We start from the raw sequence: 20382 nt of genomic DNA, 5'->3' as shown, positions 1-20382 counted from the left end.
TTCTTGTTGTTTTATTTGTCAGTATGTCGACGTGTGTCTTGGTACACAGCTACAGCTACAGCTACAGCTATGAACATGTAGCTATGTGGCTATGCCAATTAGCTCTAGCACTTATCCATGATAAATAAAAATCACCCACTAGATCTTCAAATCTGCAGACGTGGGGAGTAAAACTGACCTCTGCCAGAAAGGCAGCGGGACCTTTCTGAAGGATTGGTCACAGATTCTGTGTTTCTTGTTGTTTTATTTGTCAGTATGTCGACGTGTGTCTTGGTAAACAGCTACAGCTACCAACATGTAGCTATGTAGCTATGCTAACTAGCGCTAGCACTTATCCATGATAAATAAAAATCATCCACTAGATCTTCAAATCTGCAGACGTGGGGAGTCAAAGCGACCTTTGTGTTTATTAAGACAGCCTACAACTAGCATGCCTCCCTCCTAAGCTCCTTGTTAGCACACATGTGTGCAGGGAATGAAAAACGGGGGAGGGATTCAGTATTATTTTATACAGTCTATGGGCTGAACAAGCTCCGAGCTCTGACTCCGTGACAGACCGGATATTGTTGTTACGTAACAAAAACACGGAAGTCTGAAACGGCTGGTTTCACACACATTTACAGAAAGGTGGAGAAATCAGAACAGGGGCAGAATGGATTTTATTCATTCTCGGGGGGTTTGTAGACAGGGACACACATTTCAGGTAAAGAACCATTAAAAAGTCAATTTTGCATGATATGTCACCTTTAAGTCAAACTTAAAAAAATAAAAACACAAATGTTTCTCTCATCCGTATGCTGTGGTGATATGTAGTTAATATTTGACTGTTTTGTGTTCAAGGACTATTTTTTCTGAACAGTTTCTTCTTCATTAGTTATTAGAGTTTAAAAAACTGGGTTTTACTTCCTGTTTGCTTTGATTGACAGCTGCCGTAGAGGGAAACTCTGTAGGATCTTGTGACAGTGGCAACCAAAGAAATTCTCCACAGCGCAGACTCTGGCTGCACAATAGCTGCACATTGGAACAGGGTTTTTTGGCTTCAAAGCCGTACAACGGGAAAAGGTGAGCAACGCTGTCCATTATATATACAGTCTATGGTTTTTACACATTTGTGGATCACACACAAAAGAACTGTCGCAAAAGCCACGTGTAGACAGACAGCCAATGAGAGGAATGCCTCAGTTGTAGGCGAGGACTTGTGTGCATTTTTAGGATCACTAGTATGCATTTGTAACTTATACATTTACAGATCTGTGTACAGGTTTGTGGATTGATGTACACATTTGTGAATACGTTTACACATTTGTAGATGTGTGTATGTATTTGTGGATCAGTTCATGTATTTGTGGATCATAATACACATTTACAAATACTTTCGTTACAATGGTAGCTCCATAGGTCCGCTACGAAAGAGCAACCCTTGGATGTTGACGGACGAGAGCGCAGAACCGAAGCACAGCAGAGGATGCATATCACCGCCTTCTGTAGCAGAGACCGACATCTTCTGTTGCCCCTAAATGGTGGAATGAATTGGCCGACTCCATTCGATCTGCAGAGTCCCTCTCTACTTTCCAAAGACAGCTAAAGACCCAGCTCTTTAGGAAGCACTATGCACTTAGCTAGACTGTTCTCCACTGTTGTCCCCAGGGGCAGATCATGTCTTCCTGCTACAGTTGACTCACACTGTCCTGCTCTACTCTGGGACTCTGTGTTCAGGTCTGGAGTGACCCAGCACTTTTGGTCATTATTGTGGTGATGTTAATTGTTGATGATGATAATGGAAGGTCTTAAATGGTTTGGTTGCTTCATTGTAGATGTTCCTTATTTACTTTGTGCATTGCCTTTACACTGCTTGGCAGTACCTGCACTCAAATGGACTTGAAGCTCTTTGTTCCTCTTACTGATGTTGTTTCCTCTTGTCTAGATCTTTGCTTGTGTTGTTCTTGTTCTCGTATGTACGTCGCTTTGGATAAAAGCATCTGCTAAATGACATTGTAACATTGTAACATTGACTGCAGCCCCATTCAAATGAATGGGGGAGACAGAGTTTTTGACCTATACTGCAGCCAGCCACCAGGGGGCAGACGCTTTGGTGGAAGCTTCACTTCCAGCCGAGCGAGCTGCACCCCTGGTGAAAACACACTTGTGTGAGGCGACAGTTTTAATGCCCCGAACTCAGGCTCACAGGCGCCGGCATTGCTGTGCAGGTTCCAAGATGAAAATGTCCGTAGACTGCCGATTTAGCATGCTAACTGAAGCTAACCACATTGTTTTGATGCTAACAGAAGCTAATGGTTTCCCCTCCCCTTACGGTCTGTGGTGTCAACAAGCAGAAGCTAAATGAGTCTGAACTCTTTTCTGTGGATTGATTTGACATGACGTGTGATCAGTTTCCCTCTGGTGTTGCTCATGTTAGTGAAAGTTAATAACCGTCGTCAAGGGGTTTAGACCAATCAGAATCAAGCATCTTACTCAGACGGTAGATCAGTAAGAGAGCCAGGTAATCTATAATAATGCATCACAACTGGCTGCTGAGGATGTAGTTCTTGAAATGGAAGCGATTCAAGCTGACCACAATCTACTGAGGGAAACACAGGGGAGTGGTTTGGTTGCTTCATTGTAGATGTTCCTTATTTACTTTGTGCATTGCCTTTACACTGCTTGGCAGTACCTGCACCCAAATGGACTTGAAGCACTTTGTTCCTCTTACTGATCTTGTTTCCTCTTGTCTAGATCTTTGCTTGTGTTGTTCTTGTTCTCGTATGTACGTCGCTTTGGATAAAAGCATCTGCTAAATGACATTGTAACATTGTAACATTGACTGCAGCCCCATTCAAATGAATGGGGGAGACAGAGTTTTTGACCTATACTGCAGCCAGCCACCAGGGGGCAGACGCTTTGGTGGAAGCTTCACTTCCAGTCGAGTGAGCTGCACCCCTGGTGAAAACACACTTGTGTGAGGCGACAGTTTTAATGCCCCGAACTCAGGCTCACAGGCGCCGGCATTGCTGTGCAGGTTCCAAGATGAAAATGTCCGTAGACTGCCGATTTAGCATGCTAACTGAAGCTAACCACATTGTTTTGATGCTAACAGAAGCTAATGGTTTCCCCTCCCCTTACGGTCTGTGGTGTCAACAAGCAGAAGCTAAATGAGTCTGAACTCTTTTCTGTGGATTGATTTGACACGACGTGTGATCAGTTTCCCTCTGGTGTTGCTCATGTTAGTGAAAGTTAATAACCGTCGTCAAGGGGTTTAGACCAATCAGAATCAAGCATCTTACTCAGACGGTAGATCAGTAAGAGAGCCAGGTAATCTATAATAATGCATCACAACTGGCTGCTGAGGATGTAGTTCTTGAAATGGAAGCGATTCAAGCTGACCACAATCTACTGAGGGAAACACAGGGGAGTGGTTTGGTTGCTTCATTGTAGATGTTCCTTATTTACTTTGTGCATTGCCTTTACACTGCTTGGCAGTACCTGCACCCAAATGGACTTGAAGCACTTTGTTCCTCTTACTGATCTTGTTTCCTCTTGTCTAGATCTTTGCTTGTGTTGTTCTTGTTCTCGTATGTACGTCGCTTTGGATAAAAGCGTCTGCTAAATGACATTGTAACATACTTTTGTGAATCACTCCATCCTCACTCTGTGTTTGTGTTGTGTGATAAGGACACTTAACGGTGTGTGTAAACGTACTGCAAACTATTCAGGGTCTCCCGTGCATCCAGCTAAAAGATTTGCAGTCGGGTCTTGTGTGTGTCGTTGAAACCTCGTCTCAGAGCAGGCTCTTGGTTGCACTTGCAGAATTTCTCTTCAGTTGCACATTAATCAAGAAGCAGTGAAATGTTGTCTTGTTTTCCAAGGCCCTACACTGTTCGATTTAAAAGCTGCATTGGATCCGTACATCATGAAGACAGCACTGAGCTTCCCTCTGAGAGGAACTGACCACAGTGTGGATTTTACCCCGTTTAAAAACATCCTGACGGTCCCTTCCCGTCCTCGTTGATGCTCAGATTTGAAGTTTCTTATCCCGAGTGTAACAAACAGAGATAACTGTAAGCAGTCTGAATACTAATCGGACATTCTTTCATAACATTATGAACAATCATTTGGTTATCAGAGAGAGAGTGCGTTGTTTGGCAGTGGCTCTGTCTCCATCTGATCTTGAGCTCCATCCAAACACATGGCAGCATGAATTCACTCTGTGGGAGAGTAAAATAGCCCGTGTGAAGGGAAGGCAATCATCCAGCCAAGCTGCCACCACGAATTCATCGTTCTGTTGAATGACACGAATTTCAGAGAAAGTGGTTTAATCGTTTTTGCTGCCAGTTGTGTCAGCAGTTACCCGATACTTAACAATCACTGCAGATATAAGACCGTGTTTTCTGTCGGCTTCTCTGACACAAATCGTTTCCTTTGAACATGAATGGGTTTTTAAGAAATGTGTAATTGATTAAGTCTTTTATCAGGATTAATATTCAACAGGAACACCAGCTTCTACCGTCAGAGTATTTGAGTCATGATGAAATAAAGCTCTCCATCAGCAGCCTTACCTAAACACGCAGCAAGCTTTTAAAAAGATTCAGCACAAGTTGTAATGTGTTGAATTATTATGTGTTTAAAACGATAGATATCAGCTTTCAGCGATGAGATAAAACGCTCTTATCAAGCCAAGGTTTGGGTGGGAAGCTTTTTGCAACAAGATGCAAAAATATTAAGTTATAAGTTTATTCCAAAGAAGTGATATTTTTGCAGAGTGCAGGGAAGAAAAATCAACATGCCAGTCATCAGAATTTTACATTTTCTTCTTTTTAATTGAAGTTATTTCTTTTTCAGTCCCTCCAGGATTTCGCAGGATTTTTTTGTGATTGTTGCGTCCCCAAAAAAGCCTGAATTTGCGACAGCTTTTTGAAAAAATTGAGGTGAAAGTTGCGATTTTTTTTTTGCTTTTCTCCCCCAATAACATCTCAGGGGCGAGTAAATACACTAAATTACAGATGTTTTTAGAAAACATTCTTGATGTGGCCACTGACTGTATTTTGATTCTCTTGATTCACAGAGAAATGCCATGAAAGGTCTGTATTGCACATTTACGACGGTCCCTGAATGCACCTTGCAGCGACTTATGCACAGTCAGTTCACGGCACTCTGAAATGAATCTGCATCTTTGATGACAAGGAGTTGATCAAAACTTACTAAATGTGTCTGATGTTTCACCAAACTGGATTAAATCAAGCTGTAGATGCAGAGCTCCAGAATCCATGATTCCCCCTGTGCTGTGCGTCTTTAAAGATGGCGTGATGACTTCCTTTGACAGGCTGAGTTCTTATCTGAGGGGCTCAGTGTTAGCTTGGTCTCTACCTGCAGCAGGTGTGCTTTATGAACCAGAAAGGAAACACAAAGGAAGAAGAAACATGGAAAGAACAAAGAAAGAAAGAAAGGTAGAAAAAGAAAGAGAGACAGAAAGAAAAAAGGAATAAAAGAGAGAAAGAAAACGGAAGGAAAGAGGGAAAGAAAGAAAGAAGAATGAAAGAAAGAAAGAAAAAAGAGAAAGAAAAATAGAAATAAGAAAAGAAAGGAAGAAAGAAAGAATGAAAGAAAAATAGAAAGAGGGAAAGAAAGAAAGAAAGAAGAATGAAAGAAAGAAAGAAAGAGAAAGAAGAAAGAAAAATAGAAATAAGGAAAGAAAGAAAGAAAGAAAGAAGAAAGGAAGAAAAAAGAAAGAAGAAAGAAAAATAGAAATAAGGAAAGAAAGGAAGAAAGAAAGAATGAAAGAAAGAAAAATAGAAAGAGGGAAAGAAAGAAAGAAGAATGAAAGAAAGAAAGAAAGAAAGAAAGAGAAAGAAGAAAGAAAAATAGAAATAAGGAAAGAAAGAAAGAAAGAAAGAAAGAAAGAAGAATGAAAGAAAAATAGAAAGAGGGAAAGAAAGAAAGAAGAATGAAAGAAAGAAAGAAAGAAAGAGAAAGAAGAAAGAAAAATAGAAATAAGGAAAGAAAGGAAGAAAGAAAGAAAGAGAAAGAAGAAAGAAAAATAGAAAGAGGGAAAGAAAGAAAGAAGAAAGAAAGAAAGAAAAAAGAAAGAAAAATAGAAATAAGGAAAGAAAGGAAGAAAGAGAAAGAAGAAAGAAAAATAGAAATAAGGAAAGAAAGGAAGAAAGAAAGAATGAAAGAAAGAAAAATAGAAAGAGGGAAAGAAGAATGAAAGAAAGAAAGAAAGAAAGAAAGAAGAATGAAAGAAAAATAGAAAGAGGGAAAGAAAGAAAGAAGAAAGAAAGAAAGAAAGAAGAATGAAAGAAAGAAAGAAAGAAAAAATAGAAAGAGGGAAAGAAAGAAAGAAAGAAGAAAGAAAGAAAAAAGAAAGAAAGAAGAAAGAAAAATAGAAAGAGGGAAAGAAAGAAAGAAAGAAAGAAAAAAGAGAAAGAAGAAAGAAAGAAAGAAAGAAAGAAAGAAAGAAAGAAAGAAAGAAAGAAAGAAAGAAAGAAAGAATAAAGACATGTTGAATCCATGTTTCCCTGTGCTGTGCGTCTTTAAAGATGGCGTGATGACTTCCTGTGACAGGCTGAGTTCTTATCTGAGGGGCTCAGTGTTAGCTTGGTCTCTACCTGCAGCAGGTGTACTTTATGAACCAGCTCTCCTCACCTCCATGCATCTGTCTCATCTTCATTGAGGATTCGGTCACGTTGATTGGTCGAGTAGTAGTCAGTCAAGTCATGACACGAATTTATGGTTCTGTGATCACATAATCTGACTAACCCGGGACTTCCACCAGGTCTCTGCGGTCCGGCTCCATGCTCTCTCATCCGTCAACACCCACCCGCTGCGTTTTCAGAGCACAAATAGAAGTCTTGTGTATCTGAAGACACGAACCTGCGGGATCAGATATGCAGCTGGAACGCAACTTAGCGGATCCAGTGGAAGTTAACACATTGACTAGAACAGAAATCAGATCCAGTGCTTCGATGGATCTGAGGTGGACCTTTCGTTTCACACTCTTTCACCGGAATGTAGGAAATCAAATGAAATGCTTTAAATGCCAATTTAGCCGTTTGAAGGCGTGTCTGAAAGCAGTTGTTATTTTACTGTATTGATAAGTTTCGTGCTTTTCCAAACCACATTAAAGGATGCAGAGTCATGACTCACGATGTACAAAGAAAAATATCTGCACCACAGAGCAGATCTACAGTTTCTGTTCTCATCAACTGAAACACAAAAATCACCTCCAGTGTTTGGAGTTTTAGAAGATAAAGAAGCACAGACATCTGACAGGAAACACAGTCACGACTTTTCCAGAGAATTCAGATATTGTCGGCTAACATATTCTGAAAGTAGGGGTTTCTCACAGTTTGAAGAAGGTACTTTTTCTGAGGAGATGCTGCAGAGAGCTCACGTCTGCGATGAAGGGATTGTCCATGGGGAAGTCTGGGATGGTTCCTGTGACAGTAAATCAGGACACCCAGTGAATGCTTCAGCTTTCATTACTCCAGATGAATACGATCACATCGATGCAAAGTGAAGCTGTTCGGGTCTTTAACGTTTAGGGTGAATTCCCAAAACAGGATTGAGTAAAAAGGTATCGTCATTAAAAAGCACGTTTTTAAATTTAAATATAACATTTCCACTTTATTTGTCTGTATTTGGATTGAACAATATTCCCTCTAACCCTGTGTGTTGTATCACTCTCTGGAGTGATTGTCAGGGAGGTTTAAACATAAGAAGAATTTGAGTTTTAGGGGTCAGTTAGCTGCAGGTTTTATTTTCAGAACACTTAAATTAACCATAAAATTTTTAAACACACTCAGTGTTACTTTGTGTTTGTTGCTTCGTACTACTTTCTTTTTTATGATTCTTTCTCCTCCATTATTTATTTTTGCTGTATATTTCCTGATGAGGTAACCATGACATTGCATTTTTCATAGGGTTGCTTTTGAGGTGTTATTCTGTATACTTCTGTGTCCAAGATGTTAGTTTTTAATTGTGGAAAACAAATAAACAAATTTCTTGAGAATATAAAAAGTAAAAACACACAAGAATTCTGAATGCAAAATAAGTATTTTAATGCATGTCTTCTTCTTTAGATTTATAATTATATATACATTCTATAGGGATGCACAAAATGTGTCAGCCCACAGGGAAAATATTCTGTTTTATTCAATAGAACAGCTGCTTTAATTTACTTATTGGCTACGTTTACATGAGACTTTTAATTCCTCTTTAATTCAGATTAAAAATTAAATCCTCTTTAAAAATATTAAAAATGACCTTGTAAATAATTCAGAATGAAAATTAACATTCTGAACTAACCAAGGAGTTCTACAGTGCAGAGGGAACTCATTACAGCACTTAACTGAGCTTTATTCTTATAACAGTTTTATTTATTTATTTATTTATTTATCATCTAGTTGAAATTGTATTCTATTTTATTTATTTATTTTAAGTATAGTATCTTAGTTTCTTTTAATGTTTTTTTTATTTTTAGTGTTTTATTATCTTAGAAATGTATTTTATTTTGTTGATTTTAATTTCTTGTGTTGAGTTTTAACATCTTATTTTTACCTCCAGTGTTTCCTCATTAAGATGTCATGAGAGCGTTTCCTCAGTTTGTTCAGAAACTTCTTTATTTTAATTAATTTATTTTATTTTGATTGTTTTTATAATTATTGTTGCATATATTGTGTTCTTCACTTTGGGATTGTGGGTGGGTTTTGGGATGAGGATGGGGGGGTCTTTTTATTATTTTTGTACAGCACTTTGTTTTACAATATCATTGGATGAAAAGCACTTTATAAATAAAGTCTGACTGATTAATGAGACACCTTTCTCCTGGTAGAGACTAAGGACCCTCAGGTGTGCATGAACGACACATTTTAAAATACAAAAATGTAAAAAATAAGCATTGGTAATTTTATCAGCAATCTGTAGCAGGTTATTATCGGTTATCAGCTCCAAAAAATCCCCATCATGCATCTCTAACAAGAAATACTCTAAACTTTTGAAGGAGTCTAAACAGTTTTAAGATTTTCATTAAACTTCACATGAAACTGAGCGAGCTTGCACAATGCTCGACTGATGGATCAACGTTACAACTGCATGAATTCATCTATAATTAATTTAACTAAGAAATAATATTAGTAATTGCATTTAAGCCGTTATTAAAGAGTTGCTTCGGTTATAATCTTGCAGACAGGGACAGACGTGAGAGAAGTTGCGTTCAGTATCAGGAGACACACATGGGGGACGGTGGGGGGATTATCGCCTCCTCTTCCGAGAGAAGGTGGTCCCATCGACTTGGCACTGACAGGAAACACTCACCACAAACCAACGTCTTCTCCCACCCAGAACGAACACACACACACACACACACACACACACACACACACACACACACACAGAGAGAACAGCCTTCACCTTATATGCACTATACAATTACAACAGCCTTCCTTCTGACACGTCGTCATGTTCTGTTATAGTCCAGGCGGCGACAGTGATGGGGAAATACACAAATGTGATAAAATAACACACCATAATAACACACCATCACACATGTATGCAAGTGCATGTGTGATGGTGTGTGTGTGTTTGTAAGTGTGTAATTTCCCCTCACCTCTCGGGGAATTCCCCTCAGTTTTCTCTCTGCAGAGGGGACTGGTGTCCTCGTGTCCCGGCAGACATCACACCTCTCACCATGGCTGCTGGAAACTTCTCTGATCCTCTGCCCTCTGTTTTTAGAACTTCTTCTCATTCATGTATTTCATGTTTCACTGAATTTCCACTCGTCAATGAAGCCCCGAAACCGAGCCGTTCAATATCTTATTTTACATATTAGATAATGACCTCATTGACATGCAAGTTGTTCTCACCTCACATTAAAAACTAAACTTGTGTGAGTGATTCAGAGGACCAGACGGGTTTCACTTGTTGTTGTTCAAAGGTACATTTCTGGAATTCAAACCCAGATAATCTTTTAACTTATTTTAGGATGTAATTTAAATAAAGATAAAAGGACTTTAAATAGCTCCAATGAATGCTTAAACCAATACCAGTAACTCTGGCTGTAATTCACAGTGTCATAAATAAATACCTCAGAACAAAGAGGATTTTTATTGAACCACATTTTTAGATTGTAATGTAGGAGACACGAGTAACGTCTGGGGGGGGAGACAAAAAGTGAGTAAAAAAACACTGAAACATGTTTATAAGTACAAATTAACTTTCTTCTGTGGATTGATGTTTTTTTTTTTATGCCCCAAATCCAACCCTCCTCCCATCCGGGCTTGGGACTGGTAAAAGTGACCCAAAAGAGACACTCTGGAGGCGAGGCGAGGCGAGGCGAGGCAGCTTTATTTGTATAGCGCATTTCATACACGAGGGCAACTCAATGTGCTTTACATTAACACATTAAAAGCATTGGAGACATTCAGACAGGCATAAAAGAACATAATTAAAATGACAAATATGATAAAACAGAAAAGAAAAGGAAAATTAGAAATATATTAAAAATTACATTAAAATTTTAATTTAAAGTGGGTTAAAATAATCTAAGATAGGAAGGCAGTGGCAAATAAAAAAGTCTTAATCTTTGATTTAAAAGAGGTGAGAGTTGGAGCAGACCTGCAGCTTTCAGGGAGTGTGTTCCAGATATGTGGAGCATAATGACTAAACGCTGCTTCACCATGTTTCGTTCTGACTCTAGGAACTGAAAGCAGACCAGTACCTGATGACCTCAGAGGTCGAGGTGGTTCATAAAGTAGCAGCAGATCAGCCTAAACCATTCAGTGCTTTATAAACCATCAGCAGGATTTTAAAGTCTGGAGGAGTTACTTAAGTTCAGTCAGACAACTCACGTTTACTTAATAAGTTTATTGCAAGCCTGCATGTTGGGTTTGGCGTGTGGGCTCCGAACTTCATTACTTCTTTTAGATTATTTAATGCAGACATTAGGAGCAATGAGATAGGACTAACCCCCCGGAGCCCGCAGGTGGAAGCCGGGGAGGAGGTGGGGACAAACTTCACACAGCACTGAGCAGAACAGCAGGAGCACTGCAAGCAGAGGCAGAGACAGGGAGACTTGCCGTTTAAATAGACCGCCGAATCAATCATCAATCAATCAATCTTTATTTGTATAGCGCCAAATCACAACAAACGTTATCTCAAGACGCTTTTACAAACATAGCAGGTCTAGACCACACTATGTCAAATTATGAACAGAGACCCAACACCAAGACAGGGTAAGACTCAGTCTGACCCCACCTTAATCCATCATGAGCATTGCACATCGCAGTATTTAGCTAGTTACAGTGGTGAGGAAAAACTTCCTTTTAACAGGCAGAAACCTCCAGCAGGACCAGACTCATGTTAGACAGCCATCATGCCTCGACTGAGTTGGGTCTGGAAAGACAGATAGAGGGGAGTAAGAGAGAGAGGTGATAGTGATGAGACGAGTCGTAGAAGCTGTTGCCGCTGGAGTCCAGCACGTCCGTATCAGCTGGAGTCCAGATCGTCCGCAGCAGGAGGACGTCTACGACAGCTCAGAGGAATCTACGAGACAAGGGAGCTCAGGGACTCCAGAAAGGTCTATGGTTAGTAACTTTAATGGGACAGGCAGAGTTAAAGTAAGTGATGAAGGGGTTGGGGGGAAGAAGGTGAGCTAGGATCCCAGTGTGTCAGTGTGCCAGTTCCCCCCGGCAGTCTAGGCCTATAGCAGCATGACAAAAGCTGGTCCAAGCCTGATCCAGCTCTAACTATAAGCTTTATCAAAAAGGAAAGTTTTAAGTCTACTCTTAAAAGTGGAGAGGGTGTCTGCCTCCCGGACCCTGACTGGTAGATGATTCCAAAGGAGGGGGGCCTGATAACTGAAGGTTCTACCTCCCATACTACTTTTAGAGACTTTAGGTACAACTAGCAAGCCTGCATGTTGGGAGCGTAGAGTTCTAGAGGGGTAATAGAGCACTATGAGCTCTTTAAGATACGAGGGTGCCTGATTTTTAAGGGCTTTGTATGAGGATGTTGAGATCAGCTGATGGAGAGGTGGTGACGTGTCAGTATGATGAGTGCGGCTCGAGTTGTCTGCCTGAACTAGCTTGCAGGCGGCGCTCCATTTATTATTGTAACATTTTTTATTTTACTTTTAGGATTTTTAATTTAGTTTGCTTAAGTTCAGTTTGGTTTTTAACCTTATGGTTCACTAAGAAGCCTACAACAAATGTAGCTCTAGGGAAAGTTCAGACAGGAAGACTATAGAGCAGGGGTGTCCAAACTTTTTTCAAAGAGGGACACATTTGATGTTGTCAGAATACCTTAGAGCCAGTGGCTCCTACCGAGACTTAGGAATCCTAAAAGTTATAGATGAAATCTCTATTAAATAACAATTATTTTACATTTGTTCTCAATAAATCAGTAACTAGGTAGTCCTCAGTTCTCCACAAGCCACGTACATTAGCAAACTTTATCTTCTTCTGGAGGAAAATGGTCGGGCAATGTGGGAAAAATATTGTATCATTATTTTCCTATGGCAGGATCACGATCTGGATTTCATCACACTTCTTTTTCATGTTGTTTTTTAAGACTTGTCTGACCAGCAGACAACATTTGAAGAACTAAATATTTATTTTCCTGCATTCTGAACTAATTTTATGCACCACATTTGGCATTTTCTGCACAATTTCATAATTTGGATCTTTTCTTGTGTCCTCTTTTGTGTCTTCTGAACTTTTAGTGTTCATCAAGAACATTTTCACATCATGATAAAATCATTAATTTGAAGTCAACTTTAACAGTTCTTGTGTTTCTTTTTTATTGCCTTCTTGCAGAATTCCCAGAGCTTTGGCTTTATACAAGTAATCCATGTGAAGCTTTTTGAGACGTTTCTGGATTGACTTTAGTTTTGTGTGTGCGCTTGAACGAAACTGCAAATGTACAAATGATTCAGAATGTGATTAATTTCTAATGCTATTAATTGATGCTATAAATAACACACTGTAAGATGGAAGCTTGGGGCCATAAATAAATGGACCTTGGGCCGCAATTGGCCCCCGGGCCGTACTTTGGACACCCCTGCTATAGAGCAATCACAGCAGCAGTTTAACTCTCCTCTCCCTCGTTCAATAGCTCACCCGCTTCCAGCTTCACGCTCCAGAGCTGTCATTGGTTAATCAGCGGCGGCTGTCCTCCAATAGCTCAGTGGCACGCCCTTATCGTCAGCCTATCAACTCTCTGCTGTCTTTTGAAATGTGTCTGTGGCTGTTTCCAAAACCGCCTACTATACTAGCAGTACGTACTGATATGTCCAAAATTCAGTATGTAGTAAGTAGTATGTGAACAAGAGCAAAATCTGCAGTATGCCAAAACCATAGACTGTATAAAATATGGACGTAGTATCCGTGACGTCACCCATCTGTTCCTGAGAGCTGCTTTGAAGCAAATCGACGGCAGCAGCCATATTGGTAATGCAGAACTCAACTAGGCAGAGTGTGACATAGTGTGAGTCTCTTAGCCAATGGCTGTGTGTTCCCGACCGGGAGTCATGTCAGTCATGTCCTTATTTGGGCAAAAACTCATAATCTTAATATCTTCTGAACCGTCATGTTAGAAAAAAATTCACCCCCCGTACAGTGTATGCCATTAGAGAGATTAGCTACATAGGGCCAAGCCGTTTTTTGAACCAGGCTGTAAACCAGTCCCTCCATGATCTCGCAGGATTTTTTTGTGATTGTTGCGGCCCAAATAGCCTGATTTTGCGACAGCGGACGGACGAAACGGACAAAACGGACAAAACGGACGAAACGGACAAAACGGACAAAACGGACAAAACGGACAAATGGACGAAACGGACGAAACGGACGAAACGGACAAAACGGACAAATGGACGAAACGGACAAAACGGACAAACGGACAAATGGACGAAACGGACGAAACGGACGAAACAGAAAAAACGGACGAAACGGACGAAACGGGCGAAACGGAAGAAACGGACGAAACGGACGAAACGGGCGAAACGGACGAAACGGGCGAAACGGGCGAAACGGACGAAACGGACGAAACGGACGAAACGGACGAAACGGGCGAAACGGACGAAACGGACGAAACGGACGAAACGGACGAAACGGACGAAACGGACGAAACGGACAAAACGGACAAATGGACGAAACGGACAAAACGGACAAACGGACAAATGGACGAAACGGACGAAACGGACGAAACGGACAAAACGGACAAATGGACGAAACGGACGAAACGGACGAAACGGACAAAACGGACAAATGGACGAAACGGACAAAACGGACAAACGGACAAATGGACGAAACGGACGAAACGGACGAAACAGAAAAAACGGACGAAACGGACGAAACGGGCGAAACGGACGAAACGGACGAAACGGACAAAACGGACGAAACGGGCAAAACGGACGAAACGGACGAAACGGACGAAACGGACGAAACGAACGAAACGGGCAAAACGGACAAAACGGACAATACGGACGAAAGTTTTTGTGGTGAAAGTTGCGTTGTTTTTTTTTTGCTTTCCCCCCCCCCAATAACATCTCAGGGGCAAGTAAATACGCTAAATTACAGTTGTTTTTAGAAAACATTCTTGATGTGGCCACTGACTGTATTTTGATTCTCTTGATTCACATAAAAATGCCATGAAAGGGCTGTATTGCACATTTACGACGGTCCCTGAATGCACCTCGCAGTGACAGAGACACTTGACAGGCAGTTCACGCACTCTGAAGTGAATCTGCATCTTTGATGACTAGGAGTTGATCAAAACTTACTAAAGGTGTCTGATGTTTCACCAAACTGGATTAAATCAAGCTGTAGACGCGGAGCTTTTTACGGTGAGAGCGGCAACAACGTCAAAACTCAAATATTAAACAGACGTCCCCCGGTTGTGTCTTTGTCACTAACGCACACCGGGGGTAAAAATCATCAATGAACATGAGACAGATGCATGGAGGTGAGGAGAGCTGGTTCATAAAGCACACCTGCTGCAGGTAGAGACCAAGCTAACACTGAGCCCCTCAATCTATTAATAACAACATTGTCATGGTCACTTGTCCTGCCTGCTGTCCCCTCTTTTCACCCGTTCTCTCTGCGTGTTTTGTTGTTGAAAAGTGCCGATCAAGTGAGGACTTACGTTTATGTTCCTAGGAAGTGAAATTGATGACAAAACCGATGACGTACAGGGGCTGAGGTTAAGGTAATTGGTCAAAGTTGCGGTGATTGTATAAAATTGCAGGGCCGCGAAAAAATCGCGCTGATTGGTTGAATTTGCGTTGATAGTTGCGATCGCGAAATCGCAACTTCCTGGAGGGACTGGTAAACATGTTTATTAATGCTGCAAAGATCGTCTTTTTCCCATTCATGTCTATGTGGTTTCCGGTGTTTCTGCAGCCAGCCTCAAGAGGATTCTCGATGTATTGCAGTTTATATCACTTCCGCATTGGCTTCATCGTTTGAGACCGGAGTTTGTCGCTTGGCCACAACTCCCCGGATGTCCACTGATACGGGAAAATATCTCAGCATGCATCGGACCAGTCTGCCTCGCGTACTGTTTCCCATAATGCACAGCGCTCGTTCTGCTTTTTCTTTTTCCTCATTTTTTGACGGGAGAAATCTGTTTTTGGGTGCTGTGAAAGTTATCAAATTACATATAAACCACTTCCTATCTTTTGAAATCATAAATGGATGCTAAATAAGCATTTTATTTATCTGGCTCAGCATGCTGCATGACAGATCGGACAGAGCAGTCAGACTACAGACTAAATTCAAACGCAGTATGTAGTAGGCAATACCTACTGCCTACTACATTAGCAAGTAGTATGTAGCAGGCCGTTTCAGAAACAGCCTCTCTCTCCAGATAGTTCCTCCTTGCTTTGATGGTGCGCACCCCTCCACCTCCCCATCTCCACCTGGTCTCTGCAAGTCTTCAATTCCTGGATTTCATCAGCCACCACCACCAGAGTCTGGACTCTAGGAGGATTTCTTCAGCTGCCAAATTCACACATCCTACGCTCACAACATGATCCTCATAGAGTCCTTACCCCAAAGATCTCTGTCAAGTTTCATCATTCATTCAGTTGTGGCGTCTGGTTTTAGCATCAGTAGAAAAAAGATGATCAGAAACACTCCCAATATTTTGTTTCTCTTTTCAACTCTGTCAAAAAAAACATTCCAAAGAAGACATAATGAACATGAACTTACCTGGAGCCAGGAAACTATCCTGCTCTCTCAAAGCCACCAGGGTTGCAGGATTTTGTGGCGTTGATCCAGTTCAGGTAAATTATTTGTGTGGTGCCTTCAAAAGAGGGAAATAAGTAGGACTGTTATAACTCTAATGTTTTAATGCAACAAACTGAACTTTAAGAGCTGTAAATTAATCCGTTTTCAACAGTTTGGATAAAGATCATGTCTCCATTTATGAAAACTAACACAGACGATTTTACAGGATTAAAATCGTGAGACTAGCTTGAAAGCAAACCCTCCAGTTTTATTGTGATGCACTGATGATTCTTTAGTTTTCAGCTGAAGGAGAAAGTTGTGTACCTCGTCACACACGCTGAAGTGTCCTCGTCCCCGCTGATCTCCTCGCACACCGTGATGCAGCCCGTTGAACCGTCAGCCCTCTGATGGAGAGGACACTACAGAAAAAAGTCAACGGGTTGTTCTGCCATTTCAGAGGAACACACTGAGAGGCTTTACAGACTGAGTGACATTTTGATTCTGCTAATTTTAGCTCTGGAGGGGCCGCAGAACAACTCTGCACCGACATCTCTCTGCCACCGTGTCAGAAAGGCTCTTTATATGTTAGATATGTGAGAGATGGGCAGTGGAAATTATATTTTTTCACTTTCTCTAAAGGTTTAGAAATAATGCAGGATAAAGATTTAAGCTTTTAAAATGATTTTATCAATATAATTAATTTCCCCTCCGCCAGAGGGAATCAGGCTCATTAAAGGGAACCCCACCAGCCCCACTTTATTTCTGCATCACAGCCTACATGGACCTCATTTACATTTGTGTGTGTGTGTGTGTGTGTGTGTGTGTGTCAGAAAGTCTTACAAATTCATAAGTGTGTGTGTGTGTGTGTGTGTGTGTGTGTGTGTGTGTGTGTGTGTGTGTGTGTGTGAGAGAAGGTGGACAGGTGTGTGTATTACCGTTGTTGGAAATCCCCCTCTGAGTCCTGTCAGCTGTCCGTGAACTAACTGTTTCTGCCTGAAGCCAGAAGTGACTTTTCTTCTTCTTTTTGTATCACAACAGAATTTTACTGAGCAGAAACTGGGTTGATCTAGTCCTTTTGTAAGATCCTGAACAGCTTTTGAGATCCTTTGACAGTTTTGAATGATCCCAAATAAATTATTTAGGCCAGAAACTTCTGCAAGACCCCGAAAAAATGTTGCAGGATGTCTAAATCCCCCCCAAAGCTTTGCAGGATCTTGACAAACTCTTGGAAGATCCAATAAATGCTTACAGTATGAGAGAACTTAATGGAAGACCTTTGCAGGATCATGGTGAACTGTCATGAGAATCCATGAAATGTTCACAAGATTCCAAGAAACTTTTACCAGTTTTCAAGAATCTTTTGCAAGATTTTCAGAAATGTTTGTGAGGGACTGAAAGAACATTCGTGAGATCAACGAAAACTATGACAAGGGACACTTTGACCAGATGCCTTTACCCAGAAGATCCCAGAATTTTTTTTGCAAGATCCCATGAAACTCTTGTAAGATCCTGGGAGTCTGAAGTTGGAGATGGAGTTATCCAGGGCAAGATGCTGTGAAACTTTTCCAGATGCCAACACATTTTAGCAAGATCCCAAATGACCCTTTTTGAGATCTGGATCATCTTTCAAGATCATGAAGAACTGCAAGATCCCCAAAGATTTGTAAGGGATACTATGCAACTTTTGCAAGATCCTGAGAACATTTATGAGACGCCCTGAAATGTTTTTGAGTGTCTGAGATACTTGGGTGTTATCCTGTAAACGTTTTGTTGGACCAGGAACTTTAGCAAGATTTCTAAAAACTTTTCTGAGATTCCTGGAAATATTTAAAGATCCTGGAAACTTTTGTTAGATAATGAAAATCCCTAAGGAAGTATTCCACAAAAGAATTGCAAGATCCAAGGAAAATTGCTAGAAACTTTTGCAGATTCCTGCAATGCTTATGGAAGGGACTTTTTGAGATCTGGAGCATCTTTTGCCAGATCTTGACAAACTTTAGGAAGATCCAATAAATGCAGGATCATGGTGAACTGTCATGAGAATCCATGACATTTTCACAAGATTCCAAGAAACTTTTACCAGATCTCAAGAATCTTTTGCAAGATCCTGGGAAACAAGATTGCAAGATTTTCAGAAATGTTTGTGAGGGACTGAAAGAACATTCCTGAGATCAACGAAAACTATGACAAGGTTCCAAGACACTTTGGCCAGATGCCTTTACCCAGAAGATCCCAGAATTTCTTTTGCAAGATCCCATGAAGCTCTTGTAAGATCCTGGGAGTCAGAAGTTGGAGATGAAGTTATCTCGGGCAAGATGCTGTGAAACTTTTCCAGATGCCAACACATTTTAGCAAGATCCCAAATGACCCTTTTTGAGATCTGGATCATCTTTCAAGATCATGAAGAACTGCAAGATCCCCAAAGATTTTTAAAGGATACTATGCAACTTTTGCAAGATCCTGAGAACATTTGAGAGACGCCCTGAAATGTTTTTGAGTGTCTGAGATACTTGGGTGCTATCCTGTAAACGTTTCGTTGGACCAGGAACTTTAGCAAGATTTCTAAAAACTTTTCTGAGATTCCTGGAAATATTAAAAGATCCTGGAAACTTTTGTTAGATAATGAAAATCCCTAAGGAAGTATTCCACAAAAGAATTGCAAGATCCAAGGAAAATTGCTAGAAACTTTTGCAGATTCCTGCAATGCTTATGGAAGGGACTTTTTGAGATCTGGAGCATCTTTTGCCAGATCTTGACAAACTTTAGGAAGATCCAATAAATGCAGGATCATGGTGAACTGTCATGAGAATCCATGACATTTTCACAAGATTCCAAGAAACTTTTACCAGATCTCAAGAATCTTTTGCAAGATCCTGGGAAACAAGATTGCAAGATTTTCAGAAATGTTTGTGAGGGACTGAAAGAACATTCCTGAGATCAACGAAAACTATGACAAGGTTCCAAGACACTTTGGCCAGATGCCTTTACCCAGAAGATCCCAGAATTTCTTTTGCAAGATCCCATGAAGCTCTTGTAAGATCCTGGGAGTCAGAAGTTGGAGATGAAGTTATCTCGGGCAAGATGCTGTGAAACTTTTCCAGATGCCAACACATTTTAGCAAGATCCCAAATGACCCTTTTTGAGATCTGGATCATCTTTCAAGATCATGAAGAACTGCAAGATCCCCAAAGATTTTTAAAGGATACTATGCAACTTTTGCAAGATCCTGAGAACATTTGAGAGACGCCCTGAAATGTTTTTGAGTGTCTGAGATACTTGGGTGCTATCCTGTAAACGTTTCGTTGGACCAGGAACTTTAGCAAGATTTCTAAAAACTTTTCTGAGATTCCTGGAAATATTAAAAGATCCTGGAAACTTTTGTTAGATACTGAAAATCCCTAAGGAAGTATTCCACAAAAGAATTGCAAGATCCAAGGAAAATTGCTAGAAACTTATGCAGATTCCTGCAATGCTTACGAAAGGGACTTTTTGAGATCTGGAGCATCTTTTGCAAGATCATGACAAACTTTAGGAAGATCCAATAAATGCAGGATCATGGTGAACTGTCATGAGAATCCATGAAATATTCACAAGATTCCAAGAAACTTTTACCAGATCTCAAGAATCTTTTGCAAGATCCCATGAAACAAGATTGCAAGATTTTCAGAAATGTTTGTGAGGGACTGAAAGAACATTCGTGAGATCAACGAAAACTATGACAAGGTTCCAAGACACTTTGACCAGATGCCTTTACCCAGAAGATCCCAGAATTTTTTTTTGCAAGATCCCATGAAACTCTTGTAAGATCCTGGGAGTCTGAAGTTGGAGATGAAGTTATCCAGGGCAAGATGCTGTGAAACTTTTCCAGATGCCAAACACATTTTAGCAAGATCCCAAATGACCTTTTTTGAGATCTGGATCATCTTTCAAGATCATGAAGAACTGCAAGATCCCCAAAGATTTTTAAGGGATACTATGCAACTTTTACAAGATCCTGAGAACATTTGAGAGATACCCTGAAATGTTTTTGAGTGTCTGAGATACTTGGGTGCTATCCTGTAAACGTTTTGTTGGACCAGGAACTTTAGCAAGATTTCTAAAAACTTTTCTGAGATTCCTGGAAATATTAAAATATCCTGGAAACTTTTGTTAGATACTGAAAATC

This window comes from Notolabrus celidotus, chromosome 10, assembly GCF_009762535.1.
Source record: "Notolabrus celidotus isolate fNotCel1 chromosome 10, fNotCel1.pri, whole genome shotgun sequence".
In the NCBI taxonomy this organism is placed as follows: Eukaryota; Metazoa; Chordata; class Actinopteri; order Labriformes; family Labridae; genus Notolabrus; species Notolabrus celidotus.
The sequence above is the reverse complement of the archived record's forward strand: the minus strand, read 5'-3'. Positions refer to the sequence as shown.